The sequence below is a fragment of the Malaclemys terrapin genome, chromosome 3 (assembly GCF_027887155.1).
Source record: "Malaclemys terrapin pileata isolate rMalTer1 chromosome 3, rMalTer1.hap1, whole genome shotgun sequence".
Classification (NCBI taxonomy): domain Eukaryota; kingdom Metazoa; phylum Chordata; order Testudines; family Emydidae; genus Malaclemys; species Malaclemys terrapin.
The window spans coordinates 45,070,998-45,095,568 of NC_071507.1; the positions used below are offsets into that span (position 1 = coordinate 45,070,998).

At 43.9% G+C, this 24,571-nt stretch overlaps 1 protein-coding gene across 3 annotated transcripts in view; it reads left to right on the forward strand.

Annotated features, from left to right (window-relative positions):
• The first annotated feature begins 2,219 nt into the window (after positions 1-2,219).
• Positions 2,220-24,571, forward strand: part of PTPN14 (protein tyrosine phosphatase non-receptor type 14) — a 183,120-nt gene continuing 160,768 nt past the window's right edge. For 2 of the 3 annotated variants that reach the window (XR_008444559.1, XM_054024345.1), the window contains exon 1: positions 2,220-2,811. The gene's annotated coding sequence lies outside the window, so the exon portion shown is untranslated. The remainder of the gene's footprint in view (positions 2,812-24,571) is intronic. The other variant, XM_054024346.1, reaches the window with a different exon arrangement.

Here is a 24,571-nt window from a genome sequence, read left to right on the forward strand (position 1 = left end):
GATTTTTAGGCAAACAAGAGCTCTTTTTAAGAGTAAAAATTTTGTGAATTTATTTTAATGATATATTATTTAAATACCCAACACGTGTAAAACTCTATAAATATCTGGGGAATTGTTTGTAGGGTCTACATATTCTTAACACCAGCCAGCGCCGGAACCCTTATTACATACATTGGTGGAAGAAGGAAAGAAATCCATCTTGACAACAAGATTGGTTGAGTTCAGAAGAATGCGAGTTAAGTGAAATGGCTTTTTTCCTATCAAACCTGCTCAGTAGAAAATCACTGAGATGACAATATTTACATTGCAGAGTAGAACTAGGGAGGTGGTGGAGTCTCCTTCCTTGGAGGTTTTTAAGGCCTGGCTTGACAAAGCCCTGGCTGGGATGATTTAGCTGGGAATTGGTCCTGCTTTGAGCAGGGAGTTGGACTAGATGATCTCTTGAGGTCCCTTCCAACTCTGATATTCTATGATTCTATAACTGATTCATCATCTTGGCAGAAGCTGCAGCCTGGCTTTACAATGTGACCCAACCATAGGGTTACCATATTTTGTGCCTCCTAATGGAGGACACTCCCGGGGGCCCCGCCCCCGCCCCCAGCCCCGCCCACGTCCCCCGCCCCAACTCCGCCCCTTCCCAAAGTCTCCGCCCCCTCCCCTGCTTGAAGCCTGAAGCAGGTAAGGGGCAGTGGGGGGAGGGGAGGAGGCGCGGCCCAGGCTGGCCCCCGGCGGCTCCAGCCTGGGTCGGCTCGGGCCCTGGCCGACCACCCCCGGCGCACCCCCCGGCTCCCAGCTCCGCGGGCCCGGCTCCCGGCTCCCCGACCCCGGCCCGGCTCCCAGGGCCCGGTTCCCGGCTCCCCGACCCCGGCCCGGCTCCCAGCTCCCCGGGCCCGGTTCCCGGCTCCCCGACCCCGGCTCCCGGCTCCCAGCCCCGCGGGCCCGGCTCCCGGCTCCCCGACCCGGCTCCCGGCCCCGCGGGCCTGGCTCCCGGCTCCCCGACCCCGGCCCCCGGCTCCCAGCCCCGCGGGCCCCCGGCTCCCAGCCCCGCGGGCCCCCGGCTCCCGGCCCCGCGGGCTCCCGGCCCCGCGGGCCCGGCCAGGCTCCCGGCCCCCGGCTCGCGGGCCCGGCTCCCGGCCCCCGGCTCCCCGGCTCCCCGGCCCCGGCTCCCGGCCCCCGGCTCCCCGGCCCCGCGGGCCCGGCTCCCGGCCCCGCGGGCCCAGACCGGCCCGGCACTGCGACCCCGGCCCAGCTCCCGGCCGGGCACCATGCCCCCGGCCCCGCACAAAGAGGCCCCGGCCGAGCCTCCCGATTTTCCCGGACATGCCCGGCTTTGGGGGATTTCCCCCCGGACGGGGATTTGAGCCCCCAAAAGCCGGACATGTCCGGGAAAATCCGGACGTATGGTAACCCTACCCAACCATGTTCCTCAGCCAACCTTAGTGCAGCCACTAGACAGGCCCTTCCTGAGTCACCAATTGTTATGCTTCTGGCATGACATTCCCATCTGTGATACCCCATCGCACATCTGGGGGGCTGCAGGGTTTCTTCTGCTGTTTCTCCTCCAATTACAGTGGTGCCAGCGTCGCAGGTAGCCAGGGTGCGTTCCATCTGCTCCCCCTGGAGGATCCGAGCATATAGTTGGCAAGGAGTTGGGAGAACTGGCAGCAGCTGGATTCCCCAGCGCCCTGCAACTGGACAAGTGTGGGGGGCAGAGCAGAGGAAGTGGGGCTGAAACGGGGAGGCGGGGCACAGAAGCTGGCCTCCAAAAGACTCCCCTGGGCTGCCTCAGCCCCCGCAGACCGAACACACACCCTAGGACTGACTCAGCCCTTTCCTCCCCCTCAAACATTCCCGCTCCCCACCCCCCAAACCAAACCCTTCCCTTCCCTGTGGACTCAGACTCTCCCTGTTCTCCCAGCCCCCGGGTGCCCCTCGCTCCCTGCCCCCTCTCTTTGGGCCTGTCTACACGGGCTGGAAGAGCTCGGGAGGAGGAACTGGGTTGCAAAGGTAGCGCAGGCAAAAGGGCGCGGCGGGACTAGCGCAGACAGGGGGCTCCGAGGGGAAATCAGCGAAAAACCCGTCCCGCGGCTCTGTCCCGACCTTGGCAGAGTTGCAGCAGGCGGGATCGCCCCTCCCCTTCCTCCCGCGGACTGGGTTCGTTCCTCCTCTTTTGCAAAGAAAACAAAACAACAACAACAAAGCCCATGTCAAGTCCCCGACGTCTCCAGGCCCTGCAGTAGCAGCGGCCGCTCCGCATTCCTGGGATTCCAGGGCTGTGACTCCGCGCTCCAGCCCCACGCTCCGCACCGACTCCGACACGCACTCGCTCTGCAGCCGCCGCCTCCGGCCCCATTCGCTCTCTCGGGACAACAATCCCCTCCCTCTCTCCTTCCCCCACCCCCGCGGGCTGCAGCGGGAGCCCACGGCTCCCTTCCCCGCCTGCAAACTCCCCTGCCGGCCGCAGCGTCCTGCCTCCGCCTCCCCAAACTCCTTCAAACTTTCCCCGCCGCAGCGGGGACAAGATTATTGGGTGGGGGCGGGGGTTTAGTTTCCCTCCCTCTCCTCCGGGAGCCCCCAAATCAGGCACCACCCTGATTTCCCCTCGCCCCGGGGAGCAATCAGGTCTTCCCAGCAGCGCCGGTTCCTACTTTGTCCCCTCCTCACCAGTTGGGATCCCTCTCCTGGTCAAGACGGAAACCTCCTTCTCCACTGGGAAACCCTCCTGGGGGATTTTGAACGAAGCCTGAGCTACCGAGCCTATTCCCATTGCCACTGCCCAAGAAGAGAAGCGGCCTCGACATGTAAACGTAGGTAAGCAGCAGCAGCAGAGTTTGCTGAAGTTTGTCCGGTTTGTTTTAATTTAGACCTTGTAGTTGCTTGTACCGCTGATCGCAGCGCCCGAGCGGTAGTGACTTTTTCAAAACAGTCTTGACATAATGTATGGCGTATGTGTGCGTATAAAAATCTGTTCCCATCCATTATAATTTATCATCCGCTGTAACACAATTATGGACCCATTACTGTATGTGTATATTTATCCCAACTAAACGTGATTATGCTGCTACAAATGAATGCTAATCCGTGAATTATAATAAAACACGGTCACTTTATGTAAATATAATTATAAAAGTCCTAATCCAGAAATATACTGAAGCAAATGTCTAAACAATATATGCTTTATAGATTCAGTATAAATATGTATTTGTAAACAGATGGGGACAAGCTAAGCTTTCTGCTTTCTTATTTACACTGCAGCATGACTCTGTTTAGCTTTCAGGATCCTCCTCTCCCCTACCTCATCCCACCGGATGGATTTACCTTGTTCTTTGTTAGTTACAAGTCAAGTCTACACGGGCCATTCCTCTATAGCAAATGCTATAACAAGTTGGGCAGAAATTACAATATTACAAGACTATGTGAGCATTGTGACATCTCTTCTCGTTTCTAATGTGCCAAAGTCCATGAATCTTAAAAGATTCAAAAGTAATCTCCCTTATTAAAATCCATTTGGGGACATACAGTAGGTATTTTGTGTCTGCATGTGTGGGCATTACAGTGAACTCTGTAGTTTTGGTTGCAAAAGCAGTTTCAGTATAAGCACCTCTCTATCTATAGTGGCTTATAACTTTAACTTTATAGAAACAAATAGTTACTGGTAAACTGGACAATAACAGTGAATGATCACTCAGAGATTGTTCCTGAGATTGTGGTATATGGCCCGAAATCAAGGGCAGTATTCACAGTTGATTGGATTGTTTTTACTCTGTTTCTGCATAGACATTTGCTATTAAAATGTGTGAAAACTAATACACTTACTGTATGCTGAATTCTTTAGTGCTTGTGACTTCAGTCTATAAAATGGCTCCCTTAAGCAGGAGCTCTTGAAGCCACCTGTCCACCTTGTGACCGTGGGAGAGATTGAAGAAGACAACTACATTTTTAGGAGACACTTGCTGGAGGTTATCACCGTTGTCTGGTCTCTTCTGACCATTTATTTGAAATTGCCTGTATCAAATATCATAATGACATACAGACTCCAGGGTTTGCTATTGCCCTTTTAGGAAGGCTGTTGCTCATATCTACATTGGTCATTGGTTTAAAATATAAGAGGTTAATGTAGTTTTTATATATGCATAGAATGGGATTTGGGCAGTGATCTGTAAATGACTGTGAAGATGGACCTCCCTTGATTTCAGTGGGTCTCTGCACAGACACAGGGCGTTTGCCTGAGCAGAGTTTCTTGCAGGATTGGGGCCTAAATCCAAACCCAGTGGGCATGATATAGAAGTTTTTGAGCCATGCAAACTGCTGATTTGGGCCCAGTCCCAAAGTCCTTATTCAAATGATAGTCCTTTAAATCCATGGGATAACTCCTGGGTCCACAAGCCTGCCATCACATCTGTATGGGAAAACCCTTGTGCCCATGTAAAGGTCCGATGGCTCTGTATAATTACAAGAGGTCTGTCTGTGCAGTTCTGACCTCAGGATCAGGGCCTGCATGGATGAAGATGGCAGGATGGAGCCCTTAGTGCTGCTTTGTAAATACAATGTGTCTGAAAAAGAGAACATTTAAAATCTGTGACTTTCAAATGTTTGCATCCCAGTTGTTACAGCTATTATAATGCAATGGTGTTCCTTGAGGATTAATTAGCCACTGTTGTTAATGGCTATTCATGTACTTCTCAGCTGGTCATTAAATGCCTGCAGATGCCTTGTGCCTCAGTTGTTGTTGCTTAAATATGGAACAGTCTTCCATGAATTAGGGTTTTTTTTTGTTTGTTTGTTTGATTTTACTCAAATTTGCTCAAACTTCTAAAAAATGGCTAAACCAACCATGGAGAAAGTTTCATCCCGAAGAAGGGTCAGAGGTGCTTTTGAAAACTGTCTGATACCAGTGTAGTCAAAGGACCACAGATATTTTTTCATCTTATTTGTCCTTACTTTGGGTCTGGAATTGATTACATAGTGCTAAAGCACAAGTATATTATTTGACTCTGTAGCATGAAAGGCACACTTAAAAAAATTAATAAATCAGGCTCCTTCATTGGTACAACAGAACTGACTTGCCAAAGTTGTAGTTAGGTTGTTGATATAAATAACTCTTGTAAGAATGCAGTTATTTAATATGTCTTAGAAAGTTTTTCATTAGGCTTTCATACTCAGTATTTTAATTATAGGTCCCAGTTCTTCAAAGACTTACCCATGTGGTTAACTTTATGTAAATATGAAGTATGTGCATAAGTTTTTGCCATAATAATTAGGATGTAAATAGTATGATTGTGTGTACTTATCAAGCACAATTACCAAAATAGAGATTGTTATAGTGTAGGGATACTATAGCAATCTTGATTTAATCCTCTTGTGCCTGAAAACATTGATGTCAACAGAAAGTTTCATAAAGGCAGTTTTTTATTGTTCTTGAAACAAGCTCTAAAGACCATTTCTCCGGTGAGAAAACTATTGACCATCTGTAGACTTTGAGGGAATTTTATAGAAAAGCATGTAGTTTTGTATTAAAATCTGTGGGATATTTAAGATAATTCTTTATTAAACAGGTGGTTCAGAGTAATTTCCATAGAACCCTATTGATTTAATCTCCATTAAGTTCTAAAAGACTCTTTTGTAAGATATTGTAATAAATAATTTTTATTTTTATAATACTTTCTATTTAGGGATCTCAAAGCATTTTACAAATACTGTTGAGTTAAGTGTCACAGAGCCTCATGAGGTAGGCAAATATTATTGTCCTTAGTTTATAGATTGGGAAACCGAGGTACAGATATTAAGTGACTTGCCCAAGGTTACATCCTAGTGTGTGGCAGAGTCAGGAAGAGAAGCCCAAAGTTAATTCTAGAGCACAGGATTGTGCCCTGACCTCTTAGTCCTACGCTCATGTCTAATTTTCCCCCCCCCCCATGGAACAGGGTGGGGCGGCAGAAATGAAGCCAGTTCCAAGGGCCAGCCATAGGTGTCTTGCCAACCTAAATAAAAAGTGTTTTTGCCCCTTATTCCCACCAAGTAACTGAGCCCAAAAAAGAAAAAGGTTGAAGGAGGTCCCCCCCATATGCTGATTTGGCACCCCTACAAGTTAGAACCCAGGGTGATCACCCTGATTACCAACCATACCAGCTCCCTCTCCTCCCAGATGGATTCCCTCCTGCAGGTATTTCTTTCTCCTCCCAACTAGACTATTCTCCTGCTTTGCTCCTACTGAACCAACTAATTGAAGCCTGTTAAGGAGACCAATGTGCCAACACTCCTCATCTCTATACTCCATTAGCTATAGGATGCAGCAGAACCGCAGGGAAGTTTGAGATGAATCCCTCTCACACACACCTTCCCCCCCTACCCCCCCGAACAGCACTGAGTTATGCCACAAGTGATTTTTCACCAATGGTTTCCCAACCCCTTGAAGCATCTTGTGGCCTGCCTAGAGACCCCTGGAGAATGAGGAAAGTTCTGGAACTCCAGGAGTGTGGACTCCCAAGTGGATGCTTTGAGGAGGAAGACTCCTGGCCCCAAATGAAGGAAAACAGTGAGAAGAGGGCACTCCAGAAGACAGGTGGGAATAGGTTGGCCAGATAGCAACTGTGAAAAATTGGATCACTTTTTTTTTTTACAGAGGGGATGGGTGGTATAGTTGCCTATTTAAGACAAAGCCCTGATATCAGGACATCTGGTCACCTTAGGTGGGAAGGACTGAAGAGATTGTGGTTGCAGATGTTGTGGAATAGGAGGGAGGAAAGAATTTGGGAGGGATGGTGATCCAGGGAAGGTGAAGGATAATAGCAAATGTGCATCGGTCTGGCTGACTTAACAAAAGTGGATGGAAGAGCTGGGAGAGAGTGAGTGTGGGGTGATTCAGGTGAGGGAAAGCCCAGTGAAAGAGTAAAGAGTGAGTGTAGAGACTACCCAGGAGCAGTCCTTCACACGCTTTGAGCCAGTTTGTGAGTGTTTTTTCCCAGCCTGAGCCTGCAGCTGTTTTATGAGGTGGGCAGGCTGAAAGGAGGGCACTTAGGGCTGGTGGTTGGCATGTGCACAGAGGGGAGGAAGGGTGGGTTTGGTTCTGGGAAACTAAATACTGGGAGATAGGGTTGTGGGGGGGAGTGTAGCAAGTTTGTATTTCTGAGGTGTTGCATACCTATTGTTTGGTTATTTTCTGTCTGGCTATTGATAGTCTTTTTTTTTTTTTTAGATTGTTCTTTGGGGCAAGGATTATCTTCTCTCTCTCTCCCTCCCTCTCTTTTTTTGTTTTGTTTTTTTTTTGTTTAAACAATTGCCTAGTGCAATGGAGACCACTTCAGATTTAATAATAATTACTAACACTAATGGTGGGAAAAGCACAGAAAACAAGAACAAAAATAATAAAACCACAAGAAGAAATCATTAAAGCATATGGAAGTTTTTCAAATAAAAAGATCTGTAATAAAAAAATGGCCTCTTCACCGACAATATTATTCATGGACTTTTTCTTTGTTTTACAATTTTTTTTATCAAAGTTGTTAAGGAAATTTATATACATTTTTCCTTTATTGAAAATTGTATTTAACTACACTAGAAGGTCTTCAAATGCATTCGCCTCTTTTTAGTATGGTTTCTGTTCTATTTCCACCTCTTTTTTAAAAAAAATAAATCTCTTGATTATGTTTGTTACAATTTATTATAAATTGAGTGATAAGCAAAAAGAATTGTAAAGTTTTGTGGTGAAAACAAATTCTGTGAAATTCAAAAAGATAAAAAATCGCTCCATTTCAAACACTTTGAAATGAAAAAAAACCCTGAAATTTAAACTTTTTTGTGAAAAGTTTTCAATTGTTTTTCCACCTCTTAAAAAAACAAGAAAAACAATTTAGAGATTAAAATAATTAATAAAAAGCTTAAAGAAAATAATTACAATAAATAATATATCAAAATTTTGTTTAAACCAGGGCTTCTCAAATTTTTGTACTGGTGATCAGTTTCACATAGCAAGCCTCTGAGTGCCACCTGCTTATAAATTAAAAACACTTTTTATATATTTAACACCATTATAAATGCTGGAGGCAAAGCGGGGCTTGGGGTAGAGGCTGACAGCTCGTGACCCCACATGTAAGAACCTTGTGACCCCCTGACGCGTCCCGACCCCCAGTTTGAGAACCCCTGGTTTAAACTGAAGAGATGGAAATAGAAAAGGACCGGAAGAAAAATGGAAACATACATTGAAATCAACCTAGAATAGATAAACAAATGCCTATTCACCTCGTTTAGTCACTCCATTGGTGAGCTACTACTGTTACCCTAGAGTTATTGCACTTGAATAGTTCTGTTCCATTTTATTAAGTCATGAGTCACTGGTATTTTTGGCAATGGTGCAATACTCTTAGAATTTTACAGATTTCTGAAATGAACATGGGAATCAAGATCTCCTGATTACCAAGCCTGTGTTTTAGCCAGAAGAGCAAATAGGCAGTATGCATTCAGTTTGTGTGTGTATTTTCTCTCTTCTTTGTATGTTTCACCCATATGGCAAAATAAATATTTGCTTCTCAGTGAAACTATATTGTCATAGGGTGCTGGACCTTCTGATAAGTGATTCCAGTGAGTAGTAAAGGACAACATGGAACTATGACTCGGAATTTCCTTGGGCTTTACAGTGTTATGTCTTAATATAGTTTTATTGATACATTTCCTTTAAGATAGTGCAAATGGCACATTTTTCTTTTGAAATCATAATACAGTCTCCATTGACTTTATCTGATATGTTGGATTTGTACTGGATAATCTACTATAACATTGGTCATTTTAAAAATCATTCTCATTGAGTTCAAGGGGAGTTTTGTGAGAGGAAGGACTGCAGGATCCTGGTTATTATAGTTGTCTTTACTTGCAATGACAATGACATGATGATATTGTAATGAAATTAGATCTACTCTAGTGAATTAGCAACATTGGTAAGATTAGTGTGACATAACTGTGTGTGCACAGTGGTTTGCCTTCCAACCCCTTCATGGGGATTGACCCTTTTGGATTTTGTAGATTGCATCTACATTTATAAGTTTCTTTCCTATGCTTGGGCTTTGTATTGTGGCATCTCCTCCTGTTCAAGACCACATCCATCTCTAATCACTGCTTAAAGTAACTGAGAGATTGCTTAAGGACAAGAATTTTAAAGCTCCTCTGGCTCAAGTGTTCATCCTCCACTGTTTTTCCTACTTCTGCTAGCCTGGTTTTGAAAAATTGTGGTTATTTTCAAGCAGCTATTGAAAAATACTTTGTTTGATAGTTAGGAATTTAATGAAATAGTAATCTTAAAACAGATCCATATGAAAGACATTCCTCTTAAGGGAGTCAGCATGGTATTTGAAATGTCAAACCTTTGGTATTCGAGAATTAACAGAAACCTTGAGTAATTTAATCCCAATTTGACATTCTTTAAGGGACTTTCCTGGTGCTCTGCTAATGTGAGGAGTAAAACCCAAACTTTGAAAAGTTAACAGACTGCCCAGGCTGCTTTCTTCTCTTACAATTTTTGTGAAAAATAAACCAACATATATATTTCTATTATTATTTATTATGTTTATTACTCTAGTGCCTAGGGGGTGCCAAGATTGGTGCCCACCATTAGTTAGGTTTTTGTAGTAGTAATAGAATTATGATAATAGTCTAATTGAATTAGACTCTGAGCAAAAAAGAACTCTGGAGAACTGTTGTTTAATGTTAGGTTTCAGAGTAGCAGCCGTGTTAGTCTGTATCCGCAAAAAGAACAGGAGTACTTTTGGCACCTTGGAGACTAACAAATTTATTAGACCATAAACTTTCGTGGACTACAGCCCACTTCTTCGGATGCATCCGAATAAATTTAGATAATAAATTAGTTAGTCTCTAAGGTGCCACAAGTACTCCTGTTCTTTTTGTTGTTTAATGTTGTTAGTGATCTAATAAAGAGGCTGAACAGCAAGGTGCCAAAATTTACTGCTGATGCAAAATTATTTGGGTTAGTCAAGACTAGAGAAGACCAAGAGGACCTAACAAAGCCAGATGAAAGGGCAGCACGATATCAACGTTGAATTTCATCCATTAAAGGCAAGATTATACAAGTTGGAAGGAATAGTTGAACTGCTCATACATGTTACTGGGTTTTAAATTTATTATATCCACTAGGAATAAAAGACTTGGGTTTTGATGGGTTCAGTGAACTTTCTACATCTACTTAATGTGTTGCAGTGAACAGAAAAGGAAATAAAATAGGGATGTATAAAGACTAGGATAGAATTTAACATATTTAAATCAGTGGCCACATTCTACTCAGAATACTGGTCACTCTATCTCAAAAAAGGTATAGTAGAATTAGAAAGGGAAGTAATTAAGAGACTTCCATATGAAGATCAGTTGAAAACATTGGGACTGTTTTAGGGGGAAAACGAATAAGAGGGGACATGATACGGATATAAAATAATAAGTAGAATAGAGAAGGTAAACCAGGTTCTCTTATTTACCCTTTCTTATAATGCATGATTAGGGGTACAGCCAATGAATGTAAAAAGGAAGAAATTTAAAACCGATGAAAAGTTTTTTTTTTTTTAACACAATGCACAATTAATCATCGGAACTCAATGCCACACGATATCATTGAGGCCAAGTAGGATTTTTTTTTTTTTTATAAAAGGATTTTATATATACTGTATGTCAACCACTCTCTGACCTGGTGTAGGAAGAAACTTCCCTTAGGGGTTATTCCATAATTGTCCACTGTGAGATTGCCTGTACCATCTTCTGAAGCGCATAGTATATAAACCACTGTCATAGACAGGATACCTAGGTGGACGGCTGGTTTGACACAGTATGACAATTGCTGTGTTTCTGTGTGATGATGGTTTTTAGTTAAAAAATAATGAACCCGTAATGAGAGGACTTAATATAGCTATACCAATGCTGGAAAGGAAAGCCTATTTTGGGACTTCCATTTGTGGTCCTGAAATAAACATAACGATGATGTAAGATAATATTGTATTATGTTTTATGTATTATGGAGGGCACACTGGGCTGTGGTGAGGATTAGCAGAGAGGGGAGAAGAGCTGGCAGTTAGGTTCTATTTAAAATACCATGGGGGCAATTACCATTGGCACCTGTCACTGAAATCATGTTATCTACTTGGTATAATTTGTTCATTTAAAAAAAAATTCTATAAAACTTATTGTAAACTACTCATGTATTTAACATATGCATAATATTCCTGAATTCTCTCTTGAAAAAGAGGATTGGGATAATTGTTTACATCTGGGTGACAGTGGTAAATGTGAGAAACATTCTAAATGTTAGAAACATGTGAGCCATTCTCTGAATGTAAGGAGCAGACCGTGGTGTAATTTAGTGAGTGTGGGTTTTTCAGAAAAATAATTCAATAGTTATAGCAATAGAGAACACTTCTTACTCTGCTGAATTATCTCTGAAATTTTAATACAACTACAGACTTTTTAAAATTCTGCATCTATGTCAGATGTGAAAGTGAACAGAAACAGTTTAATTATTACGTCTCCTCACTTCTAATTTGTTACATTATTAAGAATAATTTTTTCTGTGCATATTGTAACTTTTAAAAAAAGTACAAGAATAAGAAATATTTGAAAACTGTATTGGTGTACTCAAAAGGAAAACAGGAAGTGCCAAATCCATCCCTTTATCTGAGGGCAGAAATACCCTTTTTAAATCAATAGGAGTTGCAGCTGTTTCTGCAGACAGATTGGGTCAATAGTACATAACTGCTTATAATACCAGTAAATCAGGAGTATAATGTGTTAGACACTTATATGAAGACTTACCAAGAGATCTGTTCAGTGCTTCAGAATAAAGGACTTGGCTAATATTTGCAAAGATTTGTCAAAGTTCCTGTATCTGTCCAAACTGTGGAGTGTGCTAATTCTGCAAAAGAGAAGGGATAAGGGTTCTTACAGATTGAGGTAACATGAACAGTGCTGCCTGTTCATGCTGCCAGAGAAAGGATTCTGTTTGAGAACTTACCTATCATAAAGTGTATCCTATCTAGCCACATTCACAAACTCTGCAAAGGTCCCCAGAGCCAAATGGAACTAAGAGGATCTGCTGCTAAACTGTGCCCTGCTGAGTCCACTGAATAAATGCTTTCTCAGTATCATGGAAGAGGGGACTCTCCCAGGCTTTCCTTCCAATTCCCTTATTTTAACATTATTCACAAAATAAAAGTGAAGTTTGTTTGCTGACTTCATGTTGGCGGTGAGGATGAAGCCCCAGGTATTTATTAAGATGAATATCTACAATATTTGCCTTAGTTTCTAGTTTCCTGAGTTTGGGAGACACCAGCATTCCTGTACAAATCTGAAGGGTGCTTGTCCTCCTTTTAGGATGACATCCTTTTAAAAACTATGGACCTTATCCAAGGCATATTGGCTTCAATGGGCACGGGAGCAGGCCATAACCCAGGATAAATCAGGCAGAGAGGGTGAGGTCAACAGTAATCCTTCTAGCTTTGTGCTTGTGTGTTTTTTCTTACCAAGAAAAAATAGTTTACATTCTTCAGGTTTCTTAGATTAGCTCTTATCACAGGACTTCGTCTTTTGAGAAAAGACACACATTGACTTGTAGATAAAGTTGGCTGCAGCCTTTTATTGATGAGGATGATAAAGCTAGCTGTTTGGACAGGCCTGATCATGGGGGTTTGGCAGTCTGAGATTCGGCTACTAGTAGCCAGTTCCCTGCTCGAGTTTCTTAGTGCCTACTGTATGTTCTCTCCCCTTAGAACTTCCCCTCACAAGACTGGGCAACCCTACTGGAGAAGCCTGCATTAAACCCCCAACCAATGGGTAAGGCTCACTTCTGGGGCTGGTGAGACAGCACTTACTTCACCTACATTGCCACAAGCTTTGGCCTCATTGTTTACTGTGACACAGAATAAACTGCTAAACATTAGAGCTGGGACTTTCAAAAGCACTAACGGTTGGCTTAATTCTGTTCCCACTGCAGTCAATGGTAACACTCTGCCATTGAGAGTAGAGGTAGGCCAGTGTTGAGTGCTTTTGAAAATCACACCCTAATGTAGATGAGGAAAGCAAACTCCACTCTTTGTGGGAAAACTACCTGATTGTTCAGTATAGATAAAAATCCCTGATGAACTCTGAGGTTGGTTGGAAGTTAGCTAGAGGGGTTCTGAACATGCTTCATTTATGACCCTCCTGGATCTTTCTCTTGGCAGGCATCTTTCATTAGTTGAGTTTCCCAGCTACTGGGTTAGAGCCACAGAGTTGGGTCAGCAGTTTGGTGACTTCCTACCCTCTGACCAGTATGTTGAAGGTTTAAGCTATCTAAGAAAACCTCCTGGCCAGTTGGTCCACTCCAACCCATAAGAACTCTTGTAATTAACTTATTGTAGCTCCTGTTACTTGCCACATTGGACCCTTTGTTTGCAACAACTGATTTGCGATAGCTGTGTGAATGTGCAACATCAAGGTAAAGCCAGACCACAGCACTGTAGCCTCTCTACATATGCTAGTGACTGCTGTTGCTTTGCAGTAGTTATGCTTGCCTCTGGCACGCCGAGAACAAAGAAAAGAAGTGGTGGAATGATTATCTCAAAACTTATTTCTTGCAGATGCATGCAGTTTAATCCCTTTCCTCTCCATAGTTCAGTGACACTTAGAAAATTCATTTGTGCTTAAAGTAGTGTCTCAGCCATAAAAGTGAAAACTAAAATATTACAAGAGAGTATTATCCAGATAATGTAGTGTGTAACACCAGCATACCAAGTGTGTTCGTTCTTTGCTGATGGTTGGGTTTCAAAAACTGGTTTTATGCAGTTTCGTTATGAAATTTAGGAAATATAAACTACTCTTAAAGTATAACATCTATCCTAGACACTGCATTTTATCTCTTGTGGATATATTTTACATGTAATATTATTGTATTGCAGCATTTTCTTGAGAGGCATGTTGAAAGAAGAGTTATTGTAAGGAAAAGAGTCTTATTTTGCCATGTACTCTATGTTCAGATTTCCTTCTATTTTTCTTATTTTGAATTATTTTTATATTGCAGTAGCAGTCAGCAGGTACCGGGCACTGTACAAATATAAAGACATGCACAGTCCTTATCCCAAAGGGGGGTGGGGGAGAGAGAAAAAGGAAGAGTATAGGAACGAATACAACAAGCAGGCAGGGTAAAAGCTGGCACGTGTATTTTAGTTTTATAGGTTTGTTTGAATAAATTGTCCTTGTCTACTCTTCTCATTAGTGATTAGCTGGCTAGTTTCGTGAAGGTTTATTGGTTGGAGAAGTAATTTAATGATAAAACTATTAAATGTACATTTAGAGTTGCGTATTTTTACTGCAATATATTTTGATTTCAAATTAAATGATTTTGGGGGAACATGGCTTATGAGAGAAATTATTTACTGTCATAATGCCTGGTCTTGTGAAGGGATGAGCACATTTTAAGGAGTCCTGACCTCCCTCAAATTCCTCTGAAGTCATTTGGAGCTGTGGCTGCTTTGCAGCCCTCAGGAGGCACTCAACATCTGAGGCCTTGGCTACACTTGGCAATTCACAGTGCTGCTGTCGCAGCGCTGTGAAGCGCGAGTGTAGTCGTGCCGCCAGTGCTGCGAGAGCTCTCTCACAGCGCTGTAAGTACTCCACCTCTCTGAGGGGAGTAGCTTGCAGCGCTGCGAGCGAGCGTGCAGCGCTGCAGGCGCTGATTACACTGGCGCTTTATAGCGCTGCACTTGCTGCGCTCGGGGGAGGAGGGCGTTTTCACACCCCTGAGCGCAGCAAGTTGCAGCGCTGTACAGCGCCAGTGTAGCCAAGGCCTCAGAGGATCTGGCCTGTAACTTCTTACTATTCTTTCTTCTTCCTACCAACCATGTTCTGCTTTGCTGTAGTTCCTTCTATTATCTCTTATGTCACTGACATAACTAAAAAAATATTTAAGTTACTATTATTACAGTACAACTCCATATTTTTGTAACATAAAGTTGTGAGTTTGTAATGCTGCACTGCTGATGAAATAAACAAGTAACGTAGATGAGCTATATTTCTGCAACTTTCTAAACTTTTTGTCCAGTGATGGGTATGATGTTACCTCCGACATACAAATAATTTTATCCACAGAGGTTATAAATGTGGTTTGTATAGGTTTCTGGAAAGTCTGAGTTGGCTTTCTAGATTGTCACCCAGGTAGTAATTAATCTGTGAAAATATCTGACAAGGGGTGGGCATGAGTTTGAGGCAATTTGCACTTCTTTGTTGTTTGAGTCAGTAATGTTAACCTCTGTTAATGTGAATATAGGATTTCCTGGCATGATTTACAAATGCTAATTTTGGATTTTAAGCTTGCGATACAATAGAAGTTTGTTAACACATAGCTTAGTCCTCTGGTCATGCCTGAATGTTTAGTATACTCAATAACTGTCATTAAGTCTCTGGGAATTGCTGTGAAATTTCTCTTTCAATTCTTTTAATATAAAATATATTTGAAGTAAATATTCATGTCTAGTGAGACTGTGTATTCAGGCCAATGGAGCAAATGTCATGTAAGTCCCTTTTATATTACAGATTTAACTGCAAAAGCTAACTTCAAGGAACAGTGCATATTATTACATGCCACTTAGCTTTGGTTGTTCTTTGCTCCTAAGTAGCCTCATTTATATTTAGGTTGGCAGAATTCAATTTTTATTTTTTTAAATAATTTCAACAGATATCAATGTTTATTTTTATGCATTCTTAAATTTTTATCTATTTAAATTTTCACAGTTGCACAAAATTATGTGTTTTAAGCATTTTGTTATCAATTTAAATGTTCACAGTTGCAGGAAATTATAAGGGGGTCAGACAATTATTTAATGGCAGTAGCCGTTGAGAATCAAAAAGTTAGTTTTATAATAATTAAAACCTATATTTTGACATATGATAATGACAATTTACTAAGTAAATATCCTTAAATCAAATTCTAATAAGTTCTCAAGCAGCATCTTTTTTACTTTGCCTGTCTGTAAATTTTGCTTATTGTCAAATAAGCAAATATTTTTCCTTGATTTGTGTGTGTCTACGTTAATGTTTACCAACATTTACTGATAAAAATCTAATCCTTCCAAGCCTATTGGAAATCTAATCTTTCCAATGAAAAAATGTAGCTATAAAGGGGATGGAAGTGAATGTACTTCTCAACATCTCCATGTGGTGTTTTGCAGTCCGTCAGAATGATATGCTACCTTCCAGATACCAGTATGAAGGATATAACAGTAACAGTAAAGGAAGTCATTAATTATCCTGGAATATTCCAAGGATGAAACAAATAGTGTGAGTGAGGGAAGATTTTATGAAATCAGGGATAATAACTTCATTCATGGATGAGTTTGGAGAGTCTTCTTGTGTCAAGTTCAATTGCAGGAAGAAGATAGATACGAGAGATCGAGCAATAGATTTTTTTTTCAATATTGTAGAGCATGATTTTGAATTCACTGAGCATGGGGAAGCCTTTTTTAGAAGCAGAGTGACTGTTTAGAGTATAGTCTTTACTTTAGCAGATGTAGTACCAAGCTTCTGGGTTTACCATATGCAGGACTTGTTAGTTGTGCTATAAAGGAAATAACAAAACACGATTCAGTTTAGAAAAGAGGTACACTAATATGTCTAGGGAAAATAGTCTGAAACACATTCGGCAGAAGGGAGAAACCTGTGAAACTGTAATGTTGGCAGAGACCTAGTGATGAAAAAGAATAGAAAATAAAAGGTGTTTCATGGATATTAAGAGAGGCAACCTAAATTTCTATCAGGCAAAACTTCCTGATATCAGCTCTATTAGGCTGTGGAATAATTTCTCAAGAATGTCAGAGGGAATTCCATTACCCACAACACTAATAACAAGACTGGACAAAGCACCAGTAATTCCATACTGGAAGAAAGATGGAGTAGGGAACCTAACAGGCTTCTAATTTTTGTAACTGAATAGGTCTCCCACTTGGTGGTGGTGTTGAGAATATAAAACAGATTTTATATGACATCTGTGTTCACAAGCTTTGATAATTCTTACCATATGCAAATCTATAGCAGTGAGGGAGATTCATATTTAATAAGAGACTGGAATAACCACTTATAATAACAGTATAAAACTTAGCAGGAGACACTTAAAGTACATATTTATAGGTAGTCCAGTTTCTTGGTGAATCAAGCAATCTTTTTAGTAACATAATTTTGTACTTTTGGTTACACTTAGAAGTTTGGTATGCGACTACCATTTGGACTGCTTAGCATGCCTTGAACAGTTCCATAGAAATGCTCCCAGTGGTGCACAGGTGACCACATCTCTGTTTTGGATTAGACTTGCTTTGAGTAAAGTTCTTAACTCCGCTGGTGTAGTGCTGTTGTGGACAGAAATCGATCACACAGTATCACTTACTGTACAAAGAGTCTTTTAATCACTGTCCTGCAGTGCACTTCACTGCTTAAGTGACCTGTGTGGTCTACTTTGTTCACAAGAGTCAGGTCTGCCCAAAGCCACTTACCTGTGGGAATAGCACTGCTCACACGCGGGCAGTTTGCTTGCTCTTTTTGCCCACCTCAGGTTCTCAATAGCAATCCATTCCAGGTGTAGCAAGCATGCCTTGGAGGAGGTTTTCTTATTAACTTGCCGTCCACTGGACGGTAGCAGAAATGCATAAACAGGATTGCCCGGAATTACTGTGGTGATCAAGACAAAGTTAATATTCTTAAATATACTTACTTTCAGCAAGTATAAATAGCTGCTCAAGATGCAAAGAAGTGGAGAATTGGGACCATTATATTGTTGATAACTCCTATAATTTTATTAGCAAAAAGAAGAACAGGAGTACTTCTTCTTTTTGCGGATACAGACTAACACGGCTGCTACTCTGAAACCTATAATTTTATTGCAAGTTGTGTGTTATTTGTTTGTAAGCCTTGTCTACACTACAGTTTTGTCGACGCAAGTTATGCCAACATACAGCCACTGCTGTAATTAAACCACTGTTGCATGTCCACACTATGCTCCCTGTGTCGGTAGAGTGCATCCACACTAGCAGCTCTTGCATTGGCACAGAGAGCAGTGCACTGTGGGTAGCTATCCCAGAGTGCAACTGGCTGCAGTGCACTTTGGGAAGGGTTTGAAATGCCTCATGGGGGCAGGTACAGTGTCACGTGATGGTTTCTCAATCCCATCGTTCCATGGACATTCTGTTAGATTGCCAGCCGTTTTTCAACTGCCCCGGTAACATGGATCCTGCGCTGCTGTTCAGCATTGTGCTGTGCGTTATGAACACAAGGCTATAAGAGGAGCCCAACAGGGGGCTATTCGGCTGGGAGATGTCTTGAAGGAGCATATTAACACTGAGGGCTTGTCTACACTGGCAAGTTTTGTCGCCAAAAACTGGCTTTTGGTGACAAAACAGCGATAGCATACACACTGCAATGTATCAGGAGATAGCCGTGTTAGTCTGTATCCACAAAAACAAGGAGTCCGGTGGCACCTTAAAGACTAACAGATTTATTTGGGCACAAGCTTTTGTGGATAAAAAACCTCACTGCATCTGAAGAAGGGACGTTTTTTACCTACGAAAGCTTATGCCCAAATAAATCTGTTAGTCTTTAAGGTGCCACCGGACTCCTTGTTGTTTTTACACTGCAATGTGACTTTTTTCGGGGGAAAAAACACCTACTTTTGGCGACAAAAAACTTCCATCCCTGCAAGAGACTTTTGTCTTTTCGCCTCCCTTTATTGTTGACAAACATGCAATGTAGATGCTATGGTTTTTATTTTATTTTATTTTATTGGCCTCCAGAAAGTATCCCACAATTCCCATGCTGCCGCTCTGGTCAGCGGTTTGAACTCCGCTACCCTGCAGCCAACCCGCCCGTGCCCGGGAATTTTAAATCTCATTTCCTGCTTGCTGACTTCCCAGAGGAGCTTCCCAGGTGAGCATGGCTGGCTATCACACCAAACGTGCTCCCGCTTGGACCACCGCTGAGTTGTTGGATCTGATCAGTATATGGGGAGAGGAATTTGTTCAGACGCGGCTGTGAGTGACCCATAGGAATTGGGACACATATGGACAAATTTCTAGAGGCTTGTGTAAAAAGGGCTATGATCGAGACATGCAGCAGTGCAGAGCAAATATAAAGGAGCTCAGGCAGGCGTACCATAAGGCAGTGGTCTCCAAACTTTTTTGATCGCACACCCCTATCAGTAAAAAATTTTTGAGCACGCACCCCCTGCCGCACCGAAGCTCCTGCCCAGAAGCAAAAAAAAAAAAAAAAAGCTGCTCGGACTCCCGCCCGAACTGCCAAAGCAAAAAAAAAAAAAAAAAAAGGTGCTCCTCCTGCCACGCACCCCCAAGGATCCTCTTGCGCACCCCACTTTGGAGACCACTGCCATCGCTCTGGTAGTGCACCTAAGACCTGCTGCTCCTATAAGGAGCTGAATGCTATCCTCGGCGGTGACCCCACCTCTGATAGCCCTGTGGATACTTCACATGCAGCTGAAAGAGGGGGTAGCCCTCAGGCTGAAATTCTGGATGAAGAATTCGAGCTAGAAGAGGATGTGGAGCTCCGAGCGGGGTCTCCCGGTGGGGCAGGCAGCCAGGAACTTTTATCCACTCTAGAAGTGCTCAATGGGGAGCAGGAAGCAGATGAGGTGCCAGGTAAGTGGCTGTGACTTGTGTAGGGAATCGAAAAGTGGGAGGCAGGTAACGTTTTCTGTGAGCTGGACATTGCCCTGTGTAGCTAATCTGCGTGGCCAAGCAGGGTGTCGACGGACATCGAGACCTGCAGGGAATCCTCCAGAGAGCTCTGGAAAGTTTCAAAGAGGTACTTTGTTAATCCTCTGCCACAGAGTCCAAGGGATTGCAGCCTTGTTAGTTTCCCCCATTGTAGGAAACTGTCCCATGCCATTTAGCAATCACTGGAGCTGGGACCAAAGCGGCACATAGCTGAGCTGCATATAGACTGGGGTGAAAGCCGCAAACATTCAGCAGTTGTGCCCTGGTTTCTCTGGTCACCCGTAGCAGCAAGATGTCAGCCAGCAGGCTGGCTACCTGTGAAAAAGTAGGGAATAATTTTAGAATGAGTTCCCTGCAAAGCTGCCCTGCAAGCCGTGACCTTTGCACAACCACCTTCCCCCCCACTCCTGACACTCCCCATTATTGGGGTGCTCGCGGAGCTGTGTGCCTGCCTAGAATCTCAGAGAGAAAGTGATTTCTACTAGCAAAAGGCCCTTTTTACTAAAATGTTTCAGTCATTCGCTGGAATGTAACAATCCCTCTTCTGTTCAGCACAGACCTTGAAGAACACACCACGCACCCCGCGGACCGGCTTTGGCAGATAAGAAAAAACCCTAGGCGCAGCAAAGAAGACATGTTCTGGGAGGTGCTGCAGCGCAATGAGAGACACACCAGGGAATGGAAAGAGTGCTGGGAAGCCGAAAGGCAGGACAGAAAAGAGAATGCTGCTTTTGCTAGGCAAGCGACAGAGCGGATGATAAAAGTTATGGAGAATCAGACAAAGATGTTCAAGCCTTTGATTCAGCTGCAGACCGAGCAGCTCCATGGTCAACCTCCACTGCAACACATGCAGATGCACAATTCTTTGCCAACCCCACCCCCCTCTATGCCCACACATTCCTTTTCACTTCACAGCACTTTTGAGTTTCCCCATCACTCCACCCCCTCTCACAGCTTGCACAATGATAGCTGGAGCTATACACAGTTGTGAGGTTTTACCCCCTTTTAACAATAATTAGAGCTAAGGTATTTAATGGTACAGCCCTTTTATTCTGTGTTCTACAAAAGTGTATAGCAATCACTTCACTCTTGGGAACAGGCTTCTAAAGCATTGTGTTGCACGGATCTTGGGCCCCAAAATTGTGCATGGATGCACCAGGGAAGCAACTCCAAAGCAGACGTGTTACTGCCCATCATTGTCAAAGTGGTTCCTCAAAGCCTCTCCGATGTTAATAGCAGCCCTCTGGGCTCCTCTGACAGCCCTAGCATCTGGCTGTTCAAACTGTGCAGCCAAACGCTCTGCCTCAGTGCTCCACACCTGAGCAAACATTTCACCCTTAGATTCACACAGATTATGCAAAGTGCAGCACGTGGCTACGACCACGGGAATATTATCCTCGGTAAGGTCTAGCCTGCCATTTAAACATCTCTAGCAAGCTTTCAAATGGCCAAAGGCATATTCGACTACCATGTGGCACCTGCTCAGCCTGTTATTAAGACGCTTCTTGCTGCTGTCCGGGTTCCCTGTGTAAGGTTTCATGAGCCAGGGCTGTAAGGGGTAAGCCAGGTCTCCCAGGATTACTATGGGCAGGGGCGGCTCTATGTATTTTGCCGCCCCAAGCACGGCAGTCAGGCAGCCTTCGGCGGCGCATCTGCGGGCGGTCCACTGGTAACACGGATTCGGCGGCATGCCTGCGAGAGGTCCACCGGTCCCACGTTTTCGGCATACCCGCCGCCCAATTGCTGCTGAAACTGCGGGACCGGCAGACTTCCCACAGGCATGCCGCTGAAGGCAGCCTGACTGCCGCCCTCCCAGGGACTGGCAGGCGCCCCCCTGCAGCTTGGCACCCCCCTCCCCCCCCCCGCAGCTTACCGCCCCAGGCACGCGCTTGGAGTGCTAGTGCCTGGAGCCGCCCCTGACTATGGGCATTTCCACATCCCCCACTGTGAACTTGTGGTCTGGAAAGAAAGTCCTCGCCTTCAGCTTTCTGTACAGGCCTCTGTTCCTGAAGATGCATGCATCATGCACCTTTCCAGACTAGCCTGGATTGACGTCCGTGAAATGCCTCCGGTGATCCACAAGCGCCTGCAACATCGTGAAGTATCCCTTCCTATTGATGTATTCAGAGGCAAGGTGGTCCAAATTGGAATGTGTGTGCCATCAATTTCCCCGCCACAGTTAGGGAAACCCATCTCTGCAAAGCCATCTATTATTTCATGCACATTTCCCAGAGTCATGGTCCTATGCAACAGGATGCGATTTATTGCCCTACACACTTAGAGTAATACAGCCCCAACAGTGAACTTTCCTACTCCGAAATGATTTGCAACTGACTGGTAGCAGTCTGGATTTGCTAGCTTCCACACAGGGATTGCAACTGAAAGGGCAGCTCTCAATCTGGTGTCCTTGCACCGCAGGTCAGGGGACAGCTCATCACATAACTCCATGAAGGTTGCTTTATGCATTCTAAAGTTCTGTACCCATTGGTTGTCATCCCACACCTGCATGACAATGCAATCCCACCAATCAGTGCTTGTTTCTCTAGGTCAAAAGCAACGGTATACCATGTGCAGCTCCTTTGTGAATGCACAAAACATTGATAAATTGCTGCTGTCCATATCACACTCGGGTGCCTGCGGTTCATCCTCTGCAAACTTTGCAAGTAATTCTGCGAGTAACTGTGCTGCCATGTGCGATGTCCTCACGACAGCTAACAGCACATAGGAGAGAAGTGCAGGATCTATCCTCTCTCACTGCAGATCCTGGTGTGCACTACAAAAGAATGATAGTTGGGAAAACGGCGCAAAAGGAAGCCAGAAACCTTTGGAGGGGTGGGACACAAAGCGGTGCATGACGGTACATTTTGCACATCCCAGGATGCGCCGTGTTTCCGCATTCCCACAACACCTAGCGACGGATGGTGTTGCCAGGCACTGTGGGATACATACTCACAGTCCATTTCTCTCGCTATCGACAATGGTGCCCCGAATGTGGACAGGATCTGTCAACAGAGGGAGCAAATGTAGACACACTTTGGCGACTTTGCTTTTGTCAATTTCCCTCCTCCTCCCCCCTTGGTGACATTAGTTTCATCGAAAAAACTTGCCAGTGTAGACAAGCCCTGAGCCAAAGTAATGTGTGTTGGTGTACATTTTAAATCACTTTTTAAAGTAGCACTCAGTAATGTGACCAGACTGACACAGCTGAACATGCATACTTTTGCTGGCTTCTTGTGTTAATATGTTTTTGTGGTGTGTGTGTGTGTGTGTGTGTGTGTGTGTGAGAGAGAGAGAGAGAGAGAGAGAGACGGGGAAGTGTGTGCCTTGGGGGAGACTGAGTGTATCAGCGTGCTGTCTCTCTAAGTTCAGGCAGCAGCCGGAAGCAACCAATCCTGAGGCTGAAGCTGGTGCACAGATAGTTGGTGTCCCCCTGTTCCCCTTTCCCCCCCCACCTCCAGCTCAGCAGAGACTGATACACCAGCCGGGGGAGAGGGACACCCCAAATCAGCCCCTGCCTCTCTCCTTGGCCCTGCTTCTCCCCCCTCCCCTGCCCAGAGCAGCAGCCTACCCTGCCTGCTTGCCACTATGGTCCTAGTGCTGGGAAGAGCTGGATTCCGCGTTAATGTTTTGATTCCGTGACTCCCTCCGAGTTCTCCCACATTCTCCTCTCCCCACAAACCAAGGAGATCCACCCCCTCCCCTGTAGTCCATGCAGGAGTGTGTTTGCTGCTGGGAGCTGGCATGCGCAACTGAGCAGTAGCTATGTGAGCTCTCCATGCTGAGCAATTTCAAAACTTCCTGGGGCTTTGAAAGGGGATGGGCGCATGTCTGTGTAGTTGGATGCAGGACAACAGAGTTCAAAGCTGTGAGCCCAGCGGTCATGGTGGATATTGTGGGATACCTCCTGGAGGCCAGTTATGGTGATGTAACGAATGCAGTGTCTACACTGACACTTTGTCGATCTGACTTTGCCACCAAAAGCTCTATGCCTCTTGTCGAAGTGATTTGATTTTGTTGGCAAAGCAGGAGAGTTTTGTCGGTGGGAGGAGCATTGTAGTGTGTGCATCTCCACTGTTTTGTCAACAAAAGCTACCTTTTGCCGACAAAACTGTGTAGTGTAGACAGGGCCGTACTTAAAGCCTCACCTCCTGGAGATGAATAATTATATGAGAATCCTTCTTTTGTTTGTTTTTTGTTTAATACGAAAGCTAAGTCTCTGGACCTCATGGCTGAAGAGAAAAACTTGGAAATGTCACCTGCATGCCTCCTAGTGGCTCAAAAACCAAAAGGCAAATAAACTTTATTTATTACTCCTCTCTTGATTGTTGAACATGTAGGATTGACAATATTACCAGTATATTTCATATATCCACCGAAACCCAGAATGCTAACTGTCTCAACAGTGCTGGGTTGTTTGAAGCGTCAGTCCTGCAATGAACTCCATGCAGGAGGAGACCTGTGCCTGCATGGAGCCAGCGAAGTCAGTGGAGCTTTGTTTGGTCACGGGATCGTCTGTGTGCAGAGCTCATTGCAGGATCAGGGCTTTATTTTGTATATTTGATACCTTCTCTTCTTCTGCTTCGGTAAGAGAACAGCTTGTCAATGTTGGCAACTACTTACCTTTTTTTTAATTAAAAAAAAATTAGCAACTATTTTGTGCGGTAGGAGGAAGCTTCTCATCTAGCAGCTGTTTTATTTATTTTTGTGCCTTCAGTTTATGTAGCCAACCATATTTACTTGCAACACAAGCCTTTGTTCTTTTCTATGTTTTTTCATAAGCCTGCAGACTAAAACATTTTGTTACAGACTGTAGGCAGTAATATTGTTTGTGATAGCAGTGT